The 27,591-nt window shown below is 42.3% G+C and overlaps 1 long non-coding RNA gene across 2 annotated transcripts; it reads right to left on the minus strand.

The window, feature by feature from the left end:
* LOC142041783 (uncharacterized) lies at positions 1–26,105 on the minus strand. Of its 2 annotated transcripts, XR_012653549.1 has the most exons (8): positions 21,836–26,105; positions 21,536–21,733; positions 17,521–17,658; positions 12,109–12,229; positions 11,846–11,958; positions 9,066–9,219; positions 6,290–6,363; positions 1–5,507 (listed from the first exon to the last, which is right to left on the minus strand). It is a non-coding gene; the product is annotated as an uncharacterized LOC142041783 (long non-coding RNA). The 2 variants fall into 2 exon arrangements; XR_012653548.1 differs by having other exon boundaries at positions 6,290–9,219.
* Between the last annotated feature and the right edge of the window lie 1,486 nt (positions 26,106–27,591).

Genomic DNA, 27,591 nt, shown 5'->3' on the forward strand with positions numbered 1-27,591 from the left:
CTTGGTTTCAAGTCATAATTGGGTGCATTTTTGTCTTGGGAGACAACTCACAGCTAATGACATAATTTTCATTTCAGATATCGACCAAAACAAAGTTATTCCAAGTTATTAGTCTTACAGAGATTATACTGTATTAAAAAGAACATAACAAGGATACTCAGCAAGATTATCAGCAAATATGGTTCAGCATAACTCCACTGAAGTAGCTACAACTAGACCAAATTGGACTTCCTGACAGTCTGTCATGGTGTCCCTACTCACAGTTTTGCAGTGACTGAAATCTTAGTTCATCTTTACAAAATACATAGTTTTATTTCTTAGCTTCTGCTTGATTAATCACAGGTGAGTGACAAACTGAGAAGGATTAATGTAAAACCAGATCTGAATAGTATCAGTATCAAGCAATGAACAAGACAACTGTTTTTCCCTTGAGAAAATTAAACAACCAAAATAGGAGTTGTTAAAAAAAAATGTACATTAGCTTAAAAACCCCCACCATTTTCTGGTAAAAGGAGATAGCTATGATAAAACTACATAACAGCATAGTAAGTTGTCCACTGAATTGTAGAAGACAAGATAGAAGATGCTTTAAATTATTTATGGTTATACAATAGGCCAGTGCAGAATTTTTCTGTTCTGTAATTTTCTACAGATTTGCCCAGATACGAATGCTAAATAGCTCAAGTTAACGATTCCCACTTTTGCCACTGGAATATGATGCCACAGTCCAACACCTTTCACAGTTTCAGGTGCATTTTTTGCTTCCTCATTTTTCCTACATACACTCTTTTCTATCAAAAAAAAGAAAAAAAAAAAGTAAATCATCTCTTCTCATTGTCAGTATCTCCATTTCCAGTATCTGCAGACAGTAGGAGTCTTCACGCTCCAATATTTTTTCCCTGAATTTATTTACAGTTAATATTCCCTTCCATTTCAGTCTTTCCATTCCTTTGCTCACATTTTGCCACACTTGACTGCCTTCTTCCCAATTTTGCTGCATTTCTGTTGCAGCCTGTACTTTTTCCCAGCAGCGCTGTGCCAGCTCCGTGCTGACTGCAATATAGCAATCACGTCCCAACAGCATTACGATGAGATTGTGTCAGATCAGAGCCATGCAGTAGTCATATCAGATATACCTCACTCTTCTTATATGATTACCTATAATGCACTGTAGCCGAGGCACAGGGTTATATTAAGAAAAATGCCTAAGGACTTTCAGAGGAAATATAGGAAGAAAACCAATGTTTCAAATAAAAGGGAAGGGCCTCTTCCACTTCAACAAGGTAGAGGAAAAAAGAAACGCTGTTGGTGATATTGCAAGCCACTAAAAATTGGGTGATTCAGATTTAGAAGCAACCAATGATTACGTCTCACACGTCGGTCTTGATAAAAGCAGTATTTCAGTCTTTCCCCCTTCAAGCTGCAGTCCTGTGGCCGTCACCAGCTTGGTGATAGAAGCCTGGAAATGCTGTAATTGGGCAGCGTGAGGGAAACGAGGCAGATGTCCAACCATGCTTTGGGTACCGTAAGAGCTGATGTGTTGGAACCCGAGAATATTGATAGCTATTGGGCTCGCTCTGTAACCTGCGCAGTCAAGGACGTTGCTGTATGTCGGGTTACAAGTCCTTCCTCTTGGGTTACATGGGGAGCGTGGTTTAGCTCAACAGGAAGAAGAGGAAAAGAAAATAATAACCCAGGTAGAAAGATCTCGATCTGTTTGGCGAGACCAGGAGCCTGGAAATCAAAACACTAGACACATTTCAAGTATATTTCCCTGAAATGGGGAAAGAACTTTTTTATGGCTTACGGTCATAGGCTGTTTTGCCCAGATTCTAATGTTTAACACAAAATGGGGGAGAAGGGAAACAAAAAAAAAAGAAAAGAAAAGCCTTATTTGACCAACCTTAATTCTTTTCTAGTGGACTTACAATATTTCAGTGAAAAAAGGTATCCTCTGGCTAGACTTCCATAGCCTGAACATGGAAATAAATATAATTTTCCTATAGTGGTTCACTCCAGCACATCCTTAAACAGCTGATTTCTCTGTTTTACTTGTTAACATATAAAATTACAAAAAATAAAACAAAGACACAATAAAATCTGCACACAAGACTATATAGCAAGATGGAAGAGCAAACCATGTTGACGGGATAATATGGAGTAATTGGAGAGTAAGATGTTTCCATAATTTTCTTACTTGCAATCATATGGTGAAACCTTTCAAACACGGAAAATACCCTGTCTGTTAGATTTTGTTCCAGAGCTTGTCATTACAGACAGTTTCCCAAATACCAAGTAAAAACAAGCTAAAAAAAAGGGTTACTTCATGGTATCCAGTCAAAAATTTTGCTTAATACAATGAGAGTAGGCTGCCATCCCCTTACACAAAAATATTACGTAAGCCAAGGAGAAAGAATGTCGGTAGACATAGTAGTCAATACACCGTTTATTGTTCTGATACTCACCGAGCATCCCATAGAAATTAAGTGCATTTCTGGAAAGCCATCACAATTTCTTTTTCCATTCAACTGCACTAGTGCTAACTGGCATGTTAGGGTGGGAGTTGATTATGCGGCTTAGGAGGTGAATTGGTTTGTATCCAGACATAAAATGAGTTGTCTTGCAGAATGATATAAGGGGATTTAACTTTGCTGAGTCAAATTTCAGTAAAATAAATAGACCCAGAGGGTCAAATGTATTAAAGGTACTGTGTCACTGTAACAAAACTATATTGCTAAACATGTTTTGGGATAGGGTTTGAGGTTCCAGATGCATAAATCTTAGCATTGTTTATTCCCGTGGCAACATGAACCACACCAAATCTTTTAAACCCTTTATTAAAGATAGAAAAAATAAGCGGGGTGGAAGGGGGGAATTTGCAATGCAGAAAAGTAAGGCTTTCATTTTAAAACTCTCCAATTTCCATTTGCTGCTAAGAATCTCTATGAGGAAAACCACCATTGTTTAACAGGGTTAAAGAGACAGTAAGAAACAGGATTTATTGTTGGTTTTATTTTAGAAAAGAGAGTTATTCGGTTCACTGAGATGGGCTGGATCTGCTACTGGAGCTGTTGTCAGAGCCCCATCCTTCCCCAGAGAGACAGGCAATAGGAACAAGGGACAAAGATGGCACAAGAGCTGCAGGGGAAGGGAACTCAGCCTCTCACTCTGGTGTTGGCTCTGAATAGCAAGTTCACGGCTAGGAAAACTCCAGCACAGCATATTGTTAGTTGGTCACACGGAAACATGGACATGGCAGCCATGCCCTGCTGTCTCTAACACGGCTTTTTGGAAGCTGTCTATTAACAACATCGTGGCAGCTCTACAAAGGACGTAGCTTTAACATCTCAAGGAGATTCTTCTTAAACAGAAAACAAAGGAAAACACATATGGAAAAGGAAAGAACAAAGGAGGGAAGGAAAAGCACAAACCAGGGGGCTATGACAGTCTCGTTCAGGTGTTGTTCAGGATTTAGGCGATGCAAGTAGAGTGCGAGGTCACCTGGATTCCTCCTTCACAAAGTTAGGGGCACCAGAGAGGCAGAACAGCCCATCCACTCATAATTTTGTTCATCAGCGAGGCTTACTCTACAGTATATCAATTTTGTCCCACTGAGTCTAGTCTTGCACTTTCCTTCTTTACTAGACATGCTTTCAGCATAGTCCTTGGGGCTTATCACTGGGTCTTTTTTTCTTGAAAAAACTGTCATTTTCTCTTTAATTTTTACTGACCTTTGCAAATTATTTTATGTAACAGGCTGAGCTGTACACTGGTCACCTTGAACTATTTAGAGCATAGGCCTTGGCACAGCAGGATCTAATTTTTCTTATTTGCAAGGGCATTGCTTATCTTCTCTAAGGAATGAAAGTCTGTATAGTGGTCATTAAAGATATTAGAATGCTTTTTATGAGATTAAATGTATCAACCCTGTTGTCCTATCTAAACAATATGAAATTGTATAATTCAGGAGTTTTTACTTGACACACATTCTCAAGGGGAACTAGTGTAAAACAATCCAGACATGTCTGATGTGTCTGACAGGCTGTAGGGGAAAATGTGCTGTGCTTAAAAATTCTGGTGTCTTCTGTGACAAAGCCTACATCTCACGAGTTTGGTGCAAGGACTTAGAAGATAGTGTTTGCGTCAGGGATGTGTTGTTTTTATCCTCATTGTCAAGGTTTAACCCCAGCCAGCAACTAAGCCCCATGCAGCCGCTCACTTACTCCCCCCCACCCAGTGGGATGGGGGAGAATCGGGAAAAGAAGTAAAACTGATGGGTTGAGATAAAGACAGTTTAATAGGACAGAAAGGAAGAAAATAATAATGATAATGATAACACTAATAAAATGACAATAGTAATAATAAATGGATTGGAATATACAAGTGATGCACAATGCAATTGCTCACCACCCGCTGACCGATGCCGAGTCAGACCCCCAGCGGTGATCCCCCCACCCCCCCAGTTTATACACTAGACATGATGTCCCATGGTATGGAATACCCCTTTGGCCAGTTGGGGTCAGCTGTCCTGGCTGTGTCCCCTCCCAACTCCTTGTGCCCCTCCAGCCTTCTTGCTGGCTGGGCATGAGAGGCTGAAAAATCCTTGACTTCAGAATAAACATTACTTAGCAACAACTGAAAACATCAGTGTTATCAACATTCTTCTCATACCAAACTCAAAAACATAGCAGCTACTAGGAAGATGATTAACTCTACCTCAGCTGAAACTAGGACACTCATGAAATAAGTGTATGAAAAGTCATGGTGCACTTTTGATGAAGATGACTTTGATTTTGACAGCAAACTTTCCTAAGGTCCCATTTGCTATGGATAGGCATCTGCTAGCATGAGCCGTAAGAGGTCTAGGCACCCAAATGGAAAGCAGGGCTCTGCCTTCCTCTGGTTCCAGCAGGCCTGTTGTTCAGCTCAAGAGTACAGAGGATGGAGTTGTTCAAATGCACCATGGAGAAAATCTCAGACAGATATACTGGATCCCAGAGCTGTGCTAGATGAGGAACGCGGTCAGGAGGAGTGGTTGGGGAGTTAGGGTGGTCCAGCCAAGTAGAATGGGAGCAAAGAATGTCATACTGGGAATGAGCAAAGAGGTAATCAGATTGGGAGATCAGGAGCTGGGATCCACAGTGACTTGCTGTAGGAGGAGACCGACTCTGGGATGAAGTGGGAAAGGCAAAGGACAAGGATGGCGAGCAGCCGAAGGAGACACAGCAGGTTAACTTACATCTGGAGTACACATCTACCTGATTACTTGTCACCCTAGCTGAGAAGCAAATCCTCACTTCATGTTTCTCATCAGTGCCCATCAGCGAGCCTCTTCTGGGAGTGTTTTACTCAGAGGATGACAACCCGTGACTGGTAGCGGCACTCCATTAGCTCAAGTAGCAGAAATCTGTGCTAATTCTGCAGTTCTCAGTCTGCTGAGGAAAATGAGGTATATCGTGGTGAAATTCATCTCTTTCCAGCTTGTTTTCATTTTTCTATCCTTTTTTCTGTTTAAGAAAATAAACAAATAATTTGTTAAAGAACACTACTGAGATTGCTAAATCAAGAAACGGAAACAGGAAATAGTAGAATCAAATAAATTATGTTTATTCTCTTTAATTAATTTTTCTTAATGTGATATTAGGAGCTTATATTCCCCTCTTACCCCGGTGTGGCGTGCTAAGTAATTAGCCCAAACTCATTTAGAGCAGAGAGTATGCTAATACAACATAAATATTTCTTCCAGTATGTCTTTTTTTGTATGTCTTTGCTACACAGGCTTATTTTGTGCTCTCTGTGAGTTAGTACAGTGGAAAAACAAGAATGCAACTATGCAGTCATCCTGATTTATCTGTTTTGTACATTGTGCCTGCTGCCCTCACATTTAATCTCGGTTGTTTCTAGGCTGCGCGCTCTGGTCACAGACTGTCTTTCCATCCCTGTGTGGTATCTAGAATATTTTGAAAGTGACTTATGGAACAATAATGCCAAGGTAATTTCCCTAAATATCTACAAAATATGAAGGACCCTTTGCTCACTCAGGGGAGTAGCCTAACGCTGCCTAAGAGGAAAATGACAAGCTAATCATACTTTCCAAAGGAAAATAGGGGCCCATGTTTGTACCTTGGCTCACATTCCCTCTCTCTTCGAAACAAGCCTTAATGTTCCAGCTTATGTGAGCTATGGCTGAACCTGCCAGATCAGCCTAGAGAGGCAAAGTCTCGTATCAAAAGTCATTGTTTTCCTAGAGATGAAAATAATCCAATATTAATCCAAGAAAATTACTGACCTTGTGGATGAGTCTTAGCTGTTCTTAAGGCTTGCGGCTGCTCCACCCAACCGATAGCCTGCACAAGAGCAGAGCTGCAGCGGGAACGCAAAGGAGAAATCGTTTATGAGCAGCTAATAGCAAAAAGCGTACGTCGCCCCGTTGTTCTGGGTGCGGAGCCAGCGGTCATGGCCGTGGGATCAGGGCAGGGAGCTGGCAGGGCAGGCAAGCATGGCACTGGTTTAATTTTGTCCCCCGCCAGTGCTGGGAGCTTATCTCCACCTCTTACCGCTGCCTGGCCTGTTAGGGAATTAGCCCAACCTCATTCACAGCAGAGAATATTCTAATACGGTGTAAGCATGTCTTCCAGTCTATAATTGAATGCTCTAATTATATAACAAAATTGAATGTCATAACGTAGCTATTGCTTCGTCATGGCTGTGTTCTGGGACCCATGGCCTTCATCTTGATGCTTCCACTGCATAAAGGCAGGATACTTTACAGCGTGATCTCACCTGAGGAACTGTTGCATGATTACATACAATGTGTGCAGTGCATGCTTATATTACTGGTGAGGCAAGCGTGAGCTGTGGTTTATATCCCCTTGCTGCTGTCAGCCTTGCCAGCAGCAAGTAATCCAGGCAGTGACATTTCAGTCAAGGTTTTGATTCCGGAAAACAAACCTGTTCTTCAATGCACCCCCATTCAGAAAAGCATGTAAATGCATACCAAACTTATCTTCAGTAAGTGCTTAAAAAGAAGGCACACATTAAGAGCCTGTCCTGAATAAGGCTCTTAACTTCAACTGCTATATACATATAAATACATATGGGCTTTGGTGGGCAGACTCCCAAATTAAAAAAACAAAAACAAAAACAAAATATATGTATATATATTTTTAGTTGTTTAACTTGGAGAATAAGAACAATCTCATTTTGGAAATGAGGTTAAACCTCTGTGATCTGTACTCAAGACACAGACACATGCTGCTGCTCAGGACACAGGAATATATATAGCACGAGAAGGTGGAAAAATTTCACCAGATACCATTGAGGAATCTGGGCTATGTGTGGGTCTGATCTGATGAGAAAAGTAGAAGAAAGCTGAGAACAGACTGCAGAGTTTTTACTTTTTTAAAAAGCATAGAAATAGTGGGTTTGTGTTAAAACTTGGCTAAGAAAATGGCTGGGAATTGTAGCGAAGATGATATATTCTGAACGTCCTCAATGTAACAGGAGTCTGTGGCCCCTCTTACATCAATGGCATCACCTCAAAAAGCACACTCAGATCTAAGCTCAAACTTAACAAGCTGAAGCTGAAACAACTTTGTAGATCAATCAAATAAAAAGGACTACTTAGTTTATAGATATTAGTAACCTTGCAGATCAACGCCAGATTGCACACCCAAATATTCATGGTTAAAGAGCAGAACTGTCTCTAATGCAACACAGTTTGATTAAAGATCTCTCATTCAGTCTAGGTAATAAAAAATAAACCATCGTTGCTTATGACGCCAGTAGGCTCCAGATACCTTTGAAGATACATGAAAGGCAAAACCCCTTTAATCAGGGATCTTGTAATTTCCACTGTGGCATGACTACCTGAGTCCCACACCTGCCAACTCTTCTTGGCGTGGACTTTCTCCCCAGTCTATCATGACTGCAGCAATCACACGGCAGTGCCTGGCAACAGGCCCCCGGCTCCTTGAAGCATTTGGCAGAGTGCTGTAGTCTGGACATCAGCTACTTTCTGCATCTCTGGAGCAAGAGCTTTATTTTCCTCCCCTTCGTAAGGTTCACGATTATTACCCTCAGTGGCAGCTAATAAAATAAGCTAGCTAACACAAGTTTTGCTTTACAGAGAAAACAAAGCAATTATGGGGAAGATATTTGATTCTCTAGTAGCCCTTACATTATTCTTACTGTCTCCTTCCAATAGCAAGGCTGGGACATGAAGTGGAAGCTAGTGTCTTCCATTCCTCTCTGTCATTCATCAGTGTTTCTAGTGGACATGGTTGGGATCGATCACTGTCATTCCTGTGAGGTGGGTCTTCTTAAGATCTCTAATGAGCATCCTCTTCTTCACACACGCTGGTCTCCACTGGATCATTTTGTGGAGGATTGGAGGATTCTTGGGAGCTCCCATTCAGCAAACACACACCAAACACATCCTGTGCTCCCTGCTAGTTCTAGTGAAAGATGAGCTGGTGAGCTCTTCAACTCGATGCTGAGGATAGAGCCCAAAATTCAGACTTTTTCATAGGCACTTTTTCTTTCAGGGCATCTAGTTTTCTAGCACCTTTGATGTCTCTACTTTCCAGGGTCTATTTTAGCATTGTAATTACATGGTTATAATAATTTTTAAAAAACTTCTTTTCATTCTGGGACTGAATATCTTGGATTTCCATATGCTGAAATGAGTATGAATGGTGGAAGTCTCTCCCAGCCTTGCTGTCATTTCCTTCCTAATTACTCAGAAGTGGGATTTGGACAGGACAGGCAAGCTGTTCTACTTTCCCAGAATTTGTGTTTTCTAACATGACTTTGATGCTTGGTATTAAGCTTTCAAGGGATGTTTGCTTTGATAGCTGATTTTGAATCCCGTTTGGCTTACTTTTTTTGCTAGGTTATGTATCTTCACAGCTTTTTTTCAGGTCTATGTCTCAGTAACACAATGCTACTAGCACAATATACGCTTCCAAGATATGTGTAATCCACCCCATGGTATGCTGCTACTTTTGTTGCCTACCCAGTAGCTATGTATGATAATGCAAAACAGCAACAGAAAGCAAGCGTACACTTGTTTTACACCAGGGTTCAAAGTGAACCGGTCTATTACTCAGATGCGCTCCCAGATGCAGCCGTCCATCCCTCTCTGCAAGGCCGTAATGATGGAGGACGAGCTGAGTGCTGTAGTTCCACAAGGCGTTCCCGAGGCCGCTGTCAAGTAGCCTTAAAAAAAATCAATGAAACCGATGATGAGCAAAGCCTGTCATTGCATGTGTTCTTTCAGGATGCTCTTTTGTATGAATATCCCATTTTCTGGGCCTGAGTCCAAATGCTGTTCTCCTCCAATTCTACATCCATCATCTGTCATGTGCGGCATTCCACTGCAAATGAACTCCCCTATAGCATAGGGCAGAGAGACACTTTTGCAGTCTCATTTTTAAATATTTTAACAACTCCATGTTCCCCCTCATCAAAAGTTGTATTTTTCCCAGATTTTATTCAACAACTTATTAAATTTTACTTCTGCAGTGACATTGTGGGCTCTTAGCATTTCTGCTATGATCACGTTGTCTTTCATTGCATTGTTGCTGCTACCTACTGGACTACAACTTGCTTTTCTGATATCATTACTGAGCCAGTGGCAATCTCCTGCTGTTTGAAGTCACATCATCTGGTGTCACAGAATCTCATGTCAAGGTAGGGCTGAGTTTTTGCCACTGACTTCTTTGAAATGCTTTGCCCATCTATTTTATCTCTGTTGTATGCATTTCTCTATCTTTGCTCCTGATCAGCCCATTTCCTGTTTAAACTAGCCACACAGGATTTTTGTAACTCGGCAAACAAGATCTGTGGTTTCCTACCATGGCAGCAGCTTCAGTTTCAAGTGTTAGGTCTTTAATATATCTCTGTTCATCTGTCATTGAACATTATTTTTCATTGATTTGTCAGCTTTCATGTTCCTTTCTGTAATTCCACACTTTTCATCAGTCTTAACACTGAAGAATTTTTATTTCTGAGTTTTTATTTTCTTTACGATGCCTCCTTTTTGGGCTTACCCAATTTGTTGTCATGCCCATACTGAAGCTGCTGCAGATTATCACATTGTTTCATGAGCCAGCAAGGCAACTTTAATGGCTCACTCCCACTGAGAGGGCCCTGCCCAACCTTAACTCCTTCCAATCTTAACCACATGTTCCCACCTCCTCCTCATGCTGTGGTGCTCATCTGTCTCTTCGTGAAATAGTTCAGCTAACTAAATCAGCAGAAAGCCAACCAGTTTAAAAAAACTCATCCGCTTCTGCCAGGTCGGTGAGTTGAAACAGCTCACAGCGATGTTGGACGAGGGCCAGCACTAGCTCAAGAGAGAGAGCCTGGGAACACCAGGACAGGACCTGGAGGGAGATGGGATCACCTTGCACAGATGGCAGCAGCTAAGTTTTACAGAGACTCAGTCATACTGGGAAATACCGTGCTGAGCATTCTCCCTTTGTAACACCGTTTCTCCACCTCACCTACCCTTGGCTCCAACAGTAACTGAAATCACAGAATCATCAAATGGTCCAAGCTGGAAGGGGATTCAGAAGTTCCCTGGCCCATCCACCTCGCTCAATGCAGGGTCAATGCTGAGCTCAGCCCAGGCTGCTCAGGGTTTTATCCAGTCATGTCTGGGAAAACTCCAAGGATGGAGACTGCCAAACCTCTCTGAGCAACCTGTGCCAGTGATTAATTATCCTCACAGTGATGGGGTTTTTTTCTTATAAATCTGTGCATGGTTAAAGTCAGAATATCATGCAGCACTGTTTCATTTTCAGCTTCATATCACTGACTTCGAAGTCATTTTCCCTTTGAAAGTCCATCCTTCCCAGACTTTTCTGCTTGGCATTACAAAGACCATCACTGATACCACCAGTTATGTAGCACATCTGGCCCCAGGTGGTGTTCGTGTCAGTATCTATTTCTTGGAGTCTTTTTGCCATCTGGCAAGATCCACATTTTTAAGCCAGCAAGGTGCTTAGAAATATGTCAGACAACAAGCACAGATCAGTCTCTCTCCCACATTTTGGTAGATCTTTCACACACTCTTACTATTTTAAGACAAGGCCTAGGGCGGCCATATGACCCCAGCTCAGCTTTACAAATAAAAAAAAAGTTGCTAAGCTATGAGTGACAGCACATAAACTTAAGCCAAGCAAGATATATAAAAAAAGCAGAAATGAGGACAGAAGTGAAATTGTTGAGTCGGTAGCAGTCACTCAAGAACTGAAGGAAAAAACATGGACTGGAAAAGCTCTAAAACCCTGAGGAAAAAAAAAAATCAAAATAGAAGATAGCAACTTGGCGAAACTGAGGATCAGCCCATTGCAAGGAGCAATGGAGACTGGCACTTCCCCATGTGATTACCATCTGCCTGACCAGCAGAAACCCAGTGGGTACCTGCATCAGAGGCGGTGAGGACATTAGTGCTTAGGCTAATAGCACGTTAGCCCCAGCTATTTATTGCGCGTACAATCCAACAAATAGCATAATTGTTGCGTACTCATAAATTGTGTTTGTGACCCTGCTTTTAAGCCTAAGTGCACAGGAAAAGACACCCAAATAAAAGTGACCGAAAATGCTGAAAGGGTTATACAATACCACTGCTCTATCCATTGCTTGATTTTTTTATTCACCTTCAGTATTAAAGTGGTCCATGAAAGAAATAGGCTGAGTTTTGGTATTTCTTTAATTCCTACTTTGAAGGCCATTTTGGAAATGCATGCTTGTGCTCTTCTCCACATTTCTCTGTCGTAGCACAGCATTGTGCAATATCCAATTTGGCATGTGGGGTGCAATGCATTGCTCAGCTCACCTGTTTTGCTGGCACGCTTTCTTCTTCTCCATCCTAATTGCCAGCTGACGGTCTGCCTTCCTGGAGTGACTCAGCCTGCAGGCTGGCTGGCTCACCCATCGTTCCCCCGTCATCTGCACACGGATGTGTGTCAAGGCAGGATATGGGTGGAGATGGAAGCGCAGCCCAATTACAGAATCAAGAATGCAAGAGGGAATGCGTGAAATTAATATTGGTAGAGTGCAAACACTGGCTTTCTTCCTAAAATCTTAAACTCCACCCACCTCTTAGGATAGCTTCCAGCAGAGCCAAAGAATTGGGCTGGTGTTACAATCTAGGGAAATGGTATTCACGGACATGTCATAGATTCAGGCAATTCACTGTATCATCCATTGGCCAAAGAAGCTAGCCACCAAAGCCGAAGAAAAGGAAAAAGAAAAAAAAAAAAAAGGAACAAATGCAAAGAAAAGTAATTTTTCAAAGTTGAAATAAACTATTGGTTTATTTCAGATAAACAAGATTATTAAAAAAAATTAAACAGTAGTGGCAATGTCAAGGTTTGGGAGGAGACGCTGAAGAAGTTGGAGGGATGAGAAAAAGTGGCAATTTGTCTTATGAAGCCCCATGCTGTCCTGTAGTGAGGTCAGCTATAATCCTACGGCCTCATCAAGGAGACAGTTGTCTTGAGTTTGGAGAAGGAAGGAAGGGTGAGTCTGCCGTCCCGTAGGTTTTTGCTGTGTGAGCAGCTGGTAATGGAGCAGTAGCTGTCAGTGACGGGCCAACACCTGGTGATCTGCCCAGCAACAGGACCCCGGCAGCTTGCCAGCATTTGGTGATTTAGTCCAACAGCAGCTCTGAAAATTTTTTTTTCTACTGATGGATCATTACAGATGTGTGGCCTCAGTAGGCTCAACGCAGTCAACAACATTTTTTTTGGTGTATGCGCAGTTGTTTATCAGTGCATGCAAACATGCAGTGCTGCTATCGCCTCAAATCAGTGGGGTTAATGTTAACATACACTGAAGTTTCCTGGAAGCCAAAGGAAATAGAGTTCCAACTGAAAACTGGGAATATGCATAAATGTCTGCCGAACTGCAGCCTGTATACATGACCGGATGCCTGGTGTTATATGTTTTCTGGTTTACAAATGTTAAAAAAATCCTTCAGATCTGAAACTACCCAAACTCTCTTGTAACACTAAAAGGACCTTTTTCTTTTGAGATGTAAAGAAAAATATTTGAAAGAAAATGCACAGGCTATGAATAGGTGACTACATATAGCTTTTCAGAATTCAAAAAAGATGACTTTTCCATGCTCATCGTTAACCTTAATTAACCTCATTAATTCCCATCATTAATCATTGATGCAAATGAGCAGCTGCCTAGAGGAGAGCGGGTCCCAAATCACTGTCGGAGCTGAGGGAATGGCAGGTGCATCTCACATTCATCTCCAGCCTGAGAGCTGCCCGGACACTGAGCAGCAAACACTGTCCCACTGACCACAAAGCCCACGGGCAGCCCAGACAACCTGCCCTTTCTCCTGCTGAACTGGCTGGAGCTTGAGAAGGAGCTGGGACTACCAGGAGGATGTTGTAGACACAAGGCGTGAACCCAAGGAAACCGTGCTGCAATGGTTCTGATACTCCACTACGAATAAATGTGTTAACTACCACTGGTGTCACCTTACGGGAGCATATCAAATCAATATTTAAGAAACAGAAATAATTCAATCACTTACAAGCTAGTAAATCCTACTGGCATCACATGTAGAGTTTTAGAACGCATTTTGAAGGAAGTAATAATTGATAGCTGGATAAAAGGAAAAAGGGATTAAAATGCATTGATGACTTGAAAAGAATAGATCATGCTAGAAATAGTTTTCTTCAATAAAAATGGAGACAAACGTGCTTTCAGGCTGCTGGAAAAAAAACAGCATTTGGTATAAATCAAGCCTCAACAAAAGTGTTAAGTGATGCCACATTGGACATGCTGTGCACGCAGTACACACTATGGTGATATGCAACATCATTTAGGAATGCGTAACATAGATAATCGGCAAAAAATAGAGCAGTGAGTAAGGCTGACCACGATCCCTCTTTCTGCTTACACCCTCAAGTCTTTAGAACATGTTGTCTGAGTATGATAAGTTTTACAGTTACGTTTTGCAGCTAAATTGTAATTACAGTGTGTGATATACACAAAGTCGCATGTGGTGGGACTCCATAAGCCCGTGAAAAATATGGGGCCAGTTAAGCTGAGGACTCTGGAGAGAGAACACCTGAGAAGTCAGGATATGACCCCAGGAGATGAGTGAAGGATATGAAAGAGAAGAGCAGAATGTTCCTACTAAAGGAACTTGAAAGGGAATTCAAACATGAGAAAAACGCAATAATGTAGGCCTGAGTGGATCCTCAGCAGCAAGGACTTCACATCCAGCTCAAGTGCTCTAGTTCATCATCACTGCAGCCCTCGTTATTAACATCGCAGTTCAAAGTGAATTGTCAGTAAATGGTGACAACTCTCACTAAACTGAGCTGCCACTCAGTTGCACACCACTGTTTTGTATGTAAGGGTGAGAGGGTGTTACATCCTCTGGTAAGAACAGAACAACTTGTGGTTTGTGCAGCACACCCCAAATGCAGAGAGATTGAGTGAACACGGAAAACAAAGTCCTCTCAGCCCTAAAAGATTACCAATTGTCCTGGTTTAACCCCCGCCAGCAACTAAGCCCCACACAGCCACTCGCTCACCTCCCTCACAGTGGGATGGGGGTGAGAATCAGAAGGGTAAAAGCAAGAAAACTCGTGGGCTGAGATAAAGACAGGTTAACAGGTAAAGCAAAAGCCATGCACAGAAGAAAAGCAAACCAGGAATCCATTCCCCACTTCCCACGGGCAGGCAGGTGTTCAGCCATCTCCAGGACAGCAGGGCTCCAGCACACCTAACGGTGACTTGGGAAGACAAACGCCATCGCTCCGAACGTCCCCCTTTCCTTCTTCTTCCCCAGCTTTATATGCTGAGCATGACGTCCTATGGTCTGCGATATCCCTTGGGTCAGTTTGGGTCAGCTGTCCAGGCTGTGTCCCCTCCCAGCTCCTTGTGCCCCCCCAGCCTCCTCGCTGGTGGGGTGGGGTGAGGAGCAGAACAGCCCTTGGCTCTGGGTGAGCACTGCTCAGCAGGAACAAAAACATCCCTGAATGACCAACACTGTTTTCAGCACAAATCCAAAACACAGGCCCATACTAGCTACTGGGAAGAAAATTAACTCTACCGCAGCCAAAACCAGCACACCCATGTAGGAAGACACATTTGCCCATTTCTCTGGACAGCTGTCCCCAGAATTCCTCCTCCTCCCTCCTTTCTGAAACCTCAAAATGCCAGGAAATGCGATGCGGATTTGGTGCTCTGTATTCCTTCTTCTGAACAATGCTAGCCCATCTGGTTTCCCGCTTTTGTAGATGATAATCTAATGGCTGCCACTGGTACTTTCTGGGATTATGCAGTTGGGTTTTTTCCACAATGCTTCTGTCAACTCATGCCCTTCTCTTGAGAAAAAAAAGTTCTAGATTTAGGTTAAACCACAATGATACAAATGAACGGTTGCCCCCAGCACAGTTCTGTGGTCTGAATAGGCTGAATCGAGACATGTTTTATTTACAAAAGTATATCACTGCAATAAGAGCACTCCACTAATCTCTTTAGGAAGAATTAATTAGAGAGGAAATAGATACTGAAAGAGCCTGAGCAAAATGGGTGAAAATAGAAAAAAAGAGAAGGAGGTGGCTGGGGCAGGGAAGTAGCTACAGAAGAGGAGGAACAAGGAGAGAAAGTATACTTTTCATTATTATAGACAACGTCATTGCTACAATACGTCAATACCAGTTGTTTGCCTTTGCGCAAACTCCTGGCCAGACCCGTGGCGACCCCTCAGCTCCTTCCTTCCAGCCGATGGCGAGGAGCTGCAGCGCGCTGCGTTTCACTCGCCTGGCGAGGAGCAGCATCGCGGGGCCCTTGTTAAAATCCTAGAGCAGTTTAAGCGGCTTAAACCGCTTTATAAGCTTAAAGTGTCTAAGTCTTCAAAGCTGCTTAAAGCTATTTAAGCTGCTTAAGACACTTGAGGCTGTTGGCGTGTGCCGTGGGGCTGTACGCAACACCCTGCCCTACAAACCAGAGTCCACCTTTGGGTTTACGGGTCCCAGCAACGGAACGACCTCACTGGGGCTGCCCTAAGCAAGCTCAGCTGACCTGAGATTTGTTCGCTTGGGTCTAATTGTCCCTCTGCACTTTGCAACTGAGGCTGTCCTTGACACCCATTTGCACAGCAAAATTCACAAGCTCCAGCATTTGTTTATAAGAGAGAAGGTTCTCGTGCAGTACGGAGTCATTATTCTCGTGTCTAAAAGTCATGTATATTTTCAAAAGAACAAAAGGACCAGCAGACATTCACTGAAGTATGGACTGATCAATAAACACCAAACGTAAATGTTTCTGAATTTCTGGAAAGTCACATTTGGGCCAGACCCTGATCTTATCTTTGAGGTTTATGACCATCTTTTACTAGACTAAAATAACAGTGGTGACTGCAAACACTTCCAGTGTTTACAGTCATATTTTGATCAACACCACGGTGCACTGTGATGAGCACATATTTCTATAGAAAACATTTTTGAGACAGTTTTTTTTAATATTAAGTAGTGACTAGAGTTTGCCAGAATTTTTACACAAGTTTGAATTTCTAACAAAGAGCACATTTTCTGAAAAACTTAGTTTTGCTCAGTTTTCCTTTGGGAATATGATTTTAAAAAGATTTATTTTGAGCTAACACTAAAAATAGCCTATTGCAGAATGCTACATTATTTGCACTGTAATTCTGGTTGGCATTTTCTTGTGTATACTACGGTCCCTGGAGGACTGTGGCTCCTCTAATGTTCACTTTGCTTCCCTACCTAAGATGTACATGTGGTACACCATGACTGCAACATTTTGGTTTTTGAATGTTGAAATGTTTAGTTGTAATTCAAGCCCTCAAGACTTTCCAACCTTTCCAAAACACTTACATTTTTTCTCATTCCCATTCTTCTCATTTTCCAAATTAGAAAAAATCCTAAAATTTTGAATAAAAACAATTACTAAAATTCAGAATTTCTCAGATTGAGAAATCCTGACTTGTTAGTTTTACTGAAGTCTGTATCTATGCTGCTGTTTTGCAGACCCACTGGCATGAAAACAAGATTTCGTCCTTTTCCATTGGCAAAGATGATTTGATCTATGTTTATTTTGGATATGTTTGTTTAATTCCTCATTTGCACACTATCATAAATGATTAGGTCATTACTGCCCGGGGAAAAGAACTAGTTTAATTATTAACTTGTGCTTGCAAAGCTCTTCAACAACTCAGAAAAAATACTCTAGATTGCACATGAATCGTAGAAATGTAGACTTGGATGGAATCTCAAGGGGTCACGTAGTCTGTTACTCCTCAATATTTTTAATCAAAGATGTACTTAACCTTCCAGAGGTAAAATAAAAACAAACCAAAAAAAAACCCCACAACACAAAATCAAAGGAAAACAACATTTTTGGAAAAAGAAGTCCAGAGAACAAACTGTGCAATCTTCTATAATGGTTAATGAATATGGCCAGGACCACACGTGGAATTTTCAAATGTTTTCTTACCGAAAACCTGTTATAGATTACCTTGTAATAATTTGTATGCTCTGTCATGGTTCCAGGGATCTCAGCCACCTACTACAAATCATTCATCTGGTCCATCTCGTAACTTTGAAGACCACAATTGTCTTGATAACTGTATATGGCAGTCCCTCTGACTTGTATCTAAAAACATTAATGACAGGGATTATACAACCTTCTTGAGTAATACATTCCAGTGATAATCTTTTCTTCTAGTTACAAGGTGTTACTGTAATGCCTATTATAGTATAGCTAAAAAAGTTTCCTTCCCATTCTGCCCATATCTCTAGTAGGCATGAAAAAACATATCACTATCCTCTTTATAATAACCTTTTATGTACTTGAAGACTGTTGAACCCCATATAGCCTTATATTTTCTAGATTAAAACAAAAGCAAAACTTGCAGCCTTGCTTTATGGATCCGATTTTCCAAACTTCTTGTCCTTGTTGATCTTCTCTGGATTGTTTCCAGCTTATCTACATCTTTTTTAAATTATGGTGCTTCAGAGTAAAGTACAGTATTTTAGCTGAGGCCTCACCAGTGCCAAGAAGAGCATGCTAATTATCTCATCTTACACATACTGTTTCGAACAGACAATTCAAAGAGAATCTAGAATTACATTTATCTCTTTTCCTCAACAGCATCACACATTGACTCATTCATGGCCCTCATTAATCACTAGATCTTTATCTGCAGTGGCATTTTGTGGTTGTGCTTTTGATTTTGTCCTCCCAAGTGTAGTCCTCTGCGATTGTCTCTGTTGAAATTTTTAATGTTGGATTTCAGAACCTTTCAGAACCTATTGAAATACTTTCAAATTCTAATTCTGTCCTTGAGCACATTTTGCAAATCTTAACATGGTGTCATCTACCAAGCTTATGATTATTTCTAATTGTGTCATCTAAGTCTTTATTGAAATGTTGAACAGAAGCCTATCCATTAGGAGCTGTGCAAGACTCCTCTTCAACATTTTCCTAGTGCAGCTACCAACAATCATGTGTTAGGTTTACATTTAACAGTGGATTGAATTAGGAGTGTGTGGTGGCGCATTCCTCCCCCCTCTCTGGGCTGACCTACGAACTCGGGACGTCTCGCTACGCCTTAGCGTAACTGTAACGAGTTGGGCGGTTAAGCGTCCCTTGACCGTACCAGGAACTCTTACATGGCTAAGACAGGGAGTTGTACTGACCGTTCCAAGGACTCCTGCTGCCCAGCGGAGGCGGGAACGGGAGCAGAGATAACTTGTTCTCTCGTAACGACCTTGGGACATATCTCAGTCCGCTCCGAACCACCTTGGAGCAGCCCCTATCTGAATCTTAACTCATTCTCCGACAGCCCTGGAGCCATCCTTATCTGAAGCGTAACTCATGCAAAATGGTACCAGCACAGCTGGAATCCCAGTAATTTGCTGATGACTAAAGCCAATCATCTCCCAAACCGATAAAGCGTGGTACTGAGTGAGACCCTTTGAGCTCTCCTGGACCGCAATGGGCTCCCTCTGAGCAGGACGCCTCTCAGAGCTCACAAACTTTTCTGTTTGCAAAGATCAGAGGTCTGTCACCAAAAGCCAGCAAGGCTTGGGCTGATACCCGCCACTCCTTGAGGCTCGACCCTTTGCCCGTTGAGAAAGATGACAAAGCATTTGCTGTGAATATTTTCACTGAGCTCAAGGGGAATTTTTAACAGGTATACCTCTTGAACTCACTCAGGTATATCTCTTAGTGTCTTCATGCATGTGTATGTGCTCACCTGAATATTCTGTAGCAAGTATATTACAAACATTGCTTTTCAAACCTACACCTAAATTGCTGTCGTGAACTTTATTTGACTGTGAATGAATCCCAGGCTGCTATTATACTCATAATCCCTTTAGATATAAACCATCGCCCAAGTCTGAGACTAGGAGTTGATCCAGCTGCACCTAGACTCCAACAGGAGTTCAGAAAGCAAAGGGGGCTTCTCTGAACCTCATGGCTCAACAGGAGGGTCTCCCCTACCTTTCTACATTCCCAATCTCTGTAAAAATCATGAAAAATCAATTCTAACTCAATTTTTCTTTGTATGTTTCTCTTTTAACCTATTGCGTCTTTGTTCTCTGTATACATAATTTTAGTTTGATTCTGACTTCACTTTCTTGTGTGCATTTCATCCATGTATTAAGTAATAAAGTGAACCTTGCCATTGAATTCTGTGAAGTCGCGCTTTTATATAAATTCCTATTAAATCGTTTTTACTAATACCATTGGAGGTGATTCTTTAAGCGGTCCAAACCACTCCATTTCACAACAGAGTGATTTCAAATGGGACAGCTTTCCTCAGTTCATTTATGAGCACTCAGGACAGTGTCAAAAGCCTTACTTAGGTTATGATACATCTTGGGTCAAAATACGGTCATTTCTACTGCTTTTCCTTATCTATTGGACCAGTTGGCTTGTTCAAGAAGGAAATTAGATTAGTTTGACAAATTCACGCTGGCTGTTTCTTATCACCTTATTATTCTCATGGTGTGTATGCATTTACTTCTGAATAATTTGTCCCACTATCTTTCTCTGTTTTGAAGTTAGACAGAGTACTCTGAATTCCCTAGGTTCTTCATTTCCCATTTTTAAAAGCAGACATGGTTATCACTCTGCAAACCAGGGCTGCAGCCAACAACTTCTTAATAGTGCCCAAATCTGAGCCTGCTGTGAATGCCATGTTTGAGAAAGCTTATTCATTTTTTTTTTCTTTTTTCTTTTTTTTTTTTAAACCGTGTGCCATGATGGCAAGAATTAAGGAAGAGCAAGTCTTTAAACCGACTGGGTGTTTTGTTTAAAATAATTTACAAAATGTATATTGTAATGTCAGATCTCTGATCATTGCCAAAAATCGGAAGCATGATTCCAACTGTATTTCCATCTTAGGCTATGTAGTTGCTTCAGGCCCCAGTGACTTATCTGCTCTTCCAGGAACTCTCAGAGATAAGTTGAGAGCCCAGTATGTATTAAGTGAATTTCAGCGAGCTCTAGAGACTTGCATACATCTAATTTATTCAAACATTCTTTTACTTGTTTTTTCCCTATTCTGGCATATGTCCTTCCCGTTGTTAAAAAAAAGTGTTGTTAAATACATATCATTAATGTTTATACGCACATGAAGAAAGTAGCAAAATAAATAAAACATTTCACTCTACTCTGGGTATCTGTTATTTGTGTCTCTGCCCTTCTCTTCCTCTAACTTCTTGGTATTTATAGAACCTCTTTTTCTTCCCTTTTATGCTCCAGGAAAGTTGTAACTCATTTTGTGACTTAGTCTTCCTAGTTTTATCCCTAGATGTTTATGCTGCTTCTTTATTACTCATCTCACTTACTTACATGCCCTTGCTTCGTAGAATTTCCTTTTTGATATTCAGGTCACTGAAGAATTCCTGATGCAGCTATACTGGTCTCTTACTGCTTATCTGTCTTCCACATCAGGATGGTTTGCTGGTGCACCTACAGCACTGTTTCATTTACTCACAGGTTTATTTTCCTTAAAATTTCTTCACATGGGACAACTCCTAGCAGCACCCTGAATTGCTGTGGTATATAGTGGTCATTTTTTTAACTAGCTTCACTTAAAACAAAATGGGTGTGTTTCATCTGACATTTTTCATGTGAGAAAAATAACGGGTTTAAAATAGATAATATGTGGCTCTAAGCAACTTAATTATATCCCATTTCAAAGAACTACTTTGCCAGTGAAAAAAAGGCATGTCAGTATTTCAGCGCGGTGATTTATGATTCTGTCATAGTGACAGATGTTCTTCATGTATCTCTGACATTGTAATCTGGAATCAATGTGCTTTTTTTCATGTTTGCTGGTAAAAAGAAATGCACTATATAAATACATTGTTATTTGTCTTCAAGGTCTTGCCCTGCATTAGATTGGAAAACTGGTCTGGTTTTGAGATGAGTTCTGTAGTAAAACCACTTTAGTAGGGACACTGTACTGCAAAACCAGCACTGCAGACCCAGTTGGGCCCCCTTACTGGACACTTACCAGGCTGATACGCGCCGATCCAGTGAGGATCTGGCACGTTGCTGCGCTCCTCTGAATCTTGGCAGACTTCAGCCATCATCTCCATCTTCGGCTTCTCCGTTCATCCTGTGGGCTGAGATTCCTGATCTTAAGCACCCTTTGTCTGCATTCAGGATTTATTACCCATACCTCTTGGCTGCTGAGATGCAGAATTTAAGCCTAGTGGGAGAGAGAATCACTGAAGCATGAACAAAGGCATTGACTCCTGGAGGAAGAGAGGCATCAAACTGTACCATTAAGGAGCTTCTTTCTGCCACTCACCGCCTCACTCACCGCAGTTCAATAGCCCTCCATCTTTAGCCCTTTCTTAGGTACAAGAATTCTTCTTGGCATCCTTGTTTCTGCTTAAAGGACTGCTGAGAGAAGCTGAAGGACCAAGACTTTGGTTTAATAAAGTGGTGGAGTGTGTCGTGGTTTAATCCCAGCCAGCAACCAAGCACCACGCAGCTGCTCGCTCACTCCTCCCCACTCCCAGTGGGATGGGGAGGAGAATAGAAAAAAAGAAGTAAAACTCATGGGTTGAGATAAGAACAGTTTAATAACTAAAGTAAAAATAAAAAATAATAACAACAACAATAATAAAATATTACAAAAATAATAATAACAGTAAATAGTAATTGTAATTAAAAGGAATATAACAAAAAGAGAGAGAAATAAACCCCAAGAAAATACAAGTGATGCATGATGCAATTGCTCACCACCCACTGACTGATGCCCAAACAGCGATCCACCCCTCCCGGCCAACTCCCCCCGGTTTATATATTGAGCATGACGTTCTATGGTATGGAATGTCCCCTTGGCTAGTTCGGGTCAGCTGTCCTGGCCATGCTCCCTCCCAGCTTCTTGTGCACCTGCTTGCTTGCAGGGCACGGGAAACTGAAAAATCCTTAACTTAGGATAACTGCTACTTAGCAGCAACTAAAACATCAGTGTGTTATCAACATTATTCTCACACTAAATCCAAAACACACTGTACCATCTACTAAGAAGAAAATTAACTCTATCCCAGCAGAAACCAGGACAGAGTGACACAGACACATGAATATCTATATACATCCTTCTTGAAGTTTTGCTGATGCAGCGGAATTACACTAAAGGTTTCTACCAGCACAGCTCTATCAACCAGGGATTGCACTTTTTCACAGCACGGCCATGTTGGTGACAACTTGTGGGATCAACATAGCTATGGTTCAAAGGTTCCCCAAAACACATCTCATCTTGCTGTAACAGGGAGCTTCCTAACAAAACTTCTGCTCCTATCAATTTCTTATTATGAGGGCATTGCTCTCCAGTCCAGACCTGTGCTACCATTAGTTTACTGGTTAGTCTTGTTCAGCTCTGAGTACTCAGAAAAAGTTGCGGAGAACCATGATACCACAAAAGGAAGAAGTTATAGGAAAACCACTTTTGCCAGATACACGACTTTATAACCTATCTTTACTAGGGAAAAAAAGTGTGACCAGCTATAGATTCACCTGTAAAAATGTAGTGAAATATTGCAACAAAGAATACTTGTTAACAGTGAACCCTCCAGACTGGCGCTATTTTTTAGGAACATTTTGATAAGCTGGGCTTAGCATTTTGATAAACAAGGCTAGGGTAATATTCAAATTGAACAGTTCTGCACTGAGGGAGCAAAAGATGTTAATGCATCTTTCTCATCTCTGCTTTCTGCGAATGAGCTAGCAAATAGGTGCAATCAATCGGCATTCCAAATTCTGAATTTAAAGACTGACTTCCTGATTATTATCGACAGAGGATGACATTGCTACATTCTGGGGTTTCCTGAATATTGCATCACAGACTGAACTAAACCAAGTCTGCCCTGCTTATTTCTACCACATGACTAATAGTAAGATGCCTGATAAGTAAAAGGAGATCTTCTACTGTAGAAGATGTCTGAAGCCTTCATGAAGATGGAGTTTCATTAACAAAAGGCACAGCTACATGGATGAGGGCCCAACGGAACACACTGAACTGTGGGTGCTCAGGGATGCTGGGATTCAGGCCAGTCTGGGAGCTAGAGAGGCACAAGACTGGCTCTCCACCGCTGCTGCTATCTCCTGACCCTCATCTAAAACAGCTTCCAGACCAGGCCTGGTGCGCAAGACGCATGTGCAGAGCAAGGGCAGAGAAAGTTCTAGACATAACTGTCCACGTGGCCATGGTTTGAGATACTCAACCACAAAATAAGCTTAGCAAAACTAGAACACGAAAGAAGATTACTTACATGAAAGCTACAAAAGGGCTTATTTTCAAGATGGTAGAGCTTATCAATGTCAGTTCTGCAGAGCTTCAGACATCTGCAATGTTGAAGGCTCAGACTCTATTCTTTAGGGTTTAGGAAATCAACAGAAGTTAACCTTTAGGCAATAGACATGCAAATAATTCACTATTGTGGTGTAAATGCAGAAATCAAGTTTCACAGACAGTTACTATTTCCTCCCTTCCTCAGGGCTGCAGATTTTTCAGTTTATTTGGTCTTTTTAAAATAAATGCATGTGACATTGTTCAAAGATTTATACTTGCAAAATCAATATATCTGTCAGCTGCTACACAAACTTATTTGGGTTTGAAATATTTACAACATGGCAGAAAAGCAAAGTATGAGTTGAGTTCTTTGTGTTATTGCAAAGCTGTCCTGTTCTGAAAATGTTCCTTTTAGTTTTCTCTATTTTGCAGAAAGCCAGAAACAATAAGGAGTAATCATATTATTTCTTCTTAAATATATACCATTAAAGAGAACCCTTAAGGAAAAAATAATAATAATAATACAGCATCTGATAAAAATTCTTGATCATGGTCATGAACAGACATATTCACGTACTTCTCAGTCACAACCATTCTGTCTACCTTAGTAATTTGTTTGATAGCAATAGGGTAGCTTTGAAGCAAATCCCCAGACTGTCCCCACTTGTCACATGTTAGTTGTTTTCTCAAAGTGATGCTGGTGTGCACAAAATAGATTCCTGTTGGATGAAACCAAACCAGGAGTGCTGCTCCACAGCACTCCAGCGCTCAGCGGAGTAATGGGTCCTAAATCCTTGTGTGGACTCTCCACTACAAGGACCTCCAGCATGTAGCTAAGGCACATGCATTCACAGAAGGCTCGCAGACCCTGAAGGGTGGCCTCAAAACCTGAAGAAGGTTGCAGGGTCAAGTACTGCATATATCTTCCTACTTGCTGTCAGCCACCAGTCCTCAACCGCTTTAGTGGTGTCTGCCTATCCACTGCTTTATCCTCATTCATCCAGACTTCAGACCTGAAACCTTCTCATTTTTCCTGCCTTCTGTTGTTGAACTCCCTTGCTGAACCTGTCTTTTGTTATCCTCCTTTTTGTATTATCTCTTCTCCAGACTTCTACTCTCCTCTACCACACTGGAAGCTCCCTCTTCCATCTGCCAAAAAATTCAGATAACTACAGCCTGCTGCCCTGAAGTCTTGACATTTCCCATGAACCTGTGCCATGAGAGAAAGAGAAGTTTCTCAAGTGGCAAGATAACCCAGTGGCAACCTCAGAAGGTTGAGAAACTCCCACCAGCTGCCACCTACAAGAGAAGTGGTGAACAAGGCTGCCTTAAAAAGTCAAAGGTGAAGATGGTCTGCTTGCAGGCCAGTAACTCTAATCAGCAGTCAGTCCTGCACCTAGTACAGGGAATTTGAGAAAGTCTTTGGGAGGGAGCACACAACTGAGCCAGCATCTGCCTTGGATTTCTACACCGTGAATCTCAGCGTCCCCACGTAGGAAAGTCTGGAGGATTGTGAGCCCTTGGACATCATTCTTGGCACCCTGGCCCGGAGTCCCACAGCAGATTCCTGAGAGGGCACATCCAGGGATGACCCTTCAGCCTCCTCCCCTACAGAGCAGGTACCAGCCACCTCCTCTGCCATCAGCCCGAGTTCTGACCCCAGCAGGTGTGTAGCCCTTTTTTACAATGTCTCTGAAGTAGAGGGATGGCAATGGGGGAGCTGTAAGAATTCTGGTGGGATTACAGCACTGGTCTTGAAGCTGTGGAGAAGGGATGGGTTTTACCAGGCTGCCCATGGGGACCACTGTGTTTCGAAACGCACTGGAGCCATAACCTGTAGGAAAAGTCTCCTGCAGAGGAGCTGCACACATCAGAAACCTCATGCCCCATCCCCATCCCGTACAAGTGCCTGGTGCATTGCCAGGGCCTTGGTGAGCTGCACGCGGGGACGTGTCACGATAACGCAGTTATCTGAGGGCAGACAGCGAGGCCCTACCCGTTTCCTCCTCGCTGAGCGGAGCCGGCTGTAGGCTCGTGACAGTCACACGTTTCGTCACTTGAATGCTTTTGCCAGTCCGTTTCTGTTAGCCGCACCTCTTCTTCTCATACCTATCCTGGGCCTTTCCCCTTCAAGCCTTGCCTAATGTCCACTTTGCTGCTGTCCCCCTTGGGTAGGGGCATGGCAGGAGCCTGTGACCCATTGCAAGGGGGGAGCAGGGGAGAAGCTCTTGTCCCCCACTAGGGAAAAGGGAGGAGGAAAGTTCTCTTGCTGAAAGAGTCCTTTCCCTTCCTTCAGGACCTAATCAGCCCAGCCCCCTGTTTCCTTATCAAGCATAGTTCAGCCTTTATTGAGCTTCCCCACCCCTGCTGTTTTTTCTCCCCACTGCTTCTTGCAGCTCTGATAGCAGGCAAACCCTCCTCCACACCATCACCCTTCCTGCGGGGCTGCGGCTGCTGCCTGGCTCTCCCCAACGTGGAGAGGACAACGTGTCCAGGACGCCACTGTTTTCCTAGTCCCCCAGTGCCCCCCGAGAGTAGGAGGGGGCCATGGATGCAGCCACCTGGGAACTGGTCCCCGTTGGTCAACCTAGATGGAAGGGCTCACCTGTATCCCCACAGAGTTTGTGCAGGGCTCAGAAAACACCCGTAACTGGAGATCGTTGGGAGTGCCGAATCCAGGTCCATGTGCTGCGCAAAGCTCATCATCTGGTAGCGAGATGACTGAAACCTCATCGTACTTCCAGCCTACGTGCAGAAAAGGCATAGTTAAGCCTTGCAGGTGCACTCTTGCTGTCAGGATATGGCCTTATGATCAAACAGCATAGGGTATATGGCATTTCCCACAAAACCTAAACACCATGAACCTTTCCTTTATTGGAATGAAGGTAGCCATATCCCCACCAAGCCCAAGGCTGGAGTTGTTGAAAATGCCACATCATGAGTCCCTGCACCAAAATATGCTGAGAAATCCATAAATCTCCTTTAGAGGTTGAGCAAAGCCTTACAATATATGTAGTTGTAGCTGCAGCAGGCTGGGAACAGAAGGAGAAAATTAATCTTGTCAAAGCTCCCCTCCCAGTTTAGGAAGTCATGGAGACCAAAGGTTTGGAGAGCTTCTCAGCTGTCACCCACAGCACTAGTGGAGTAAAGGTTTGGAGGATGAAATATCCACAACCTGTCTGCTCGTGGTGGACCTGCCACCCCAAAGGGATTGTTGACCAAGGAGTAATGGACGGAGACTGCGAGACTCTAAAGGATGGCAGCCACTGACTTGGGCATGGCTATGGGCTCTGAAATCTCATGTGAGGATGGTGAAAGTACGGTAGCGACTCACAGAAGAAGGCCTTGATAATGCCCTTCATCATCCAAAAGTCTTGCACCTGCCACTCATTATCCTATCTACCTAACATGGTCAATATAGTCCCATTCGCTAAATTTATTTTAAGATTTGTATCCTACATTCAAAAAACACTGCAATATTTGAGCATCACCAATGTATTATGGAAGGACAGCAGCATTTTTATACTCTTCCAGACCAAAGATATCCAACAGCTCAAACAAGATCTTCTCAGTGCATTGCAAACACTCCTAGAAAAACAGAGCTTAAAACATTTCCATTACAATACTGGGTCAGACCCTTGACTGATCTAGTCCAATAGGTACTGTCAGATGGAGAGTAATACCAAATATCCATGAGTAAGTCTTGTGACTCAACTGCTACTTGAATAATTGGAGGTGGCTGAATATACATGGTTGGAAATTTGTCA

This window comes from Buteo buteo, chromosome 19 (assembly GCF_964188355.1).
Source record: "Buteo buteo chromosome 19, bButBut1.hap1.1, whole genome shotgun sequence".
NCBI lineage: Eukaryota > Metazoa > Chordata > Aves > Accipitriformes > Accipitridae > Buteo > Buteo buteo.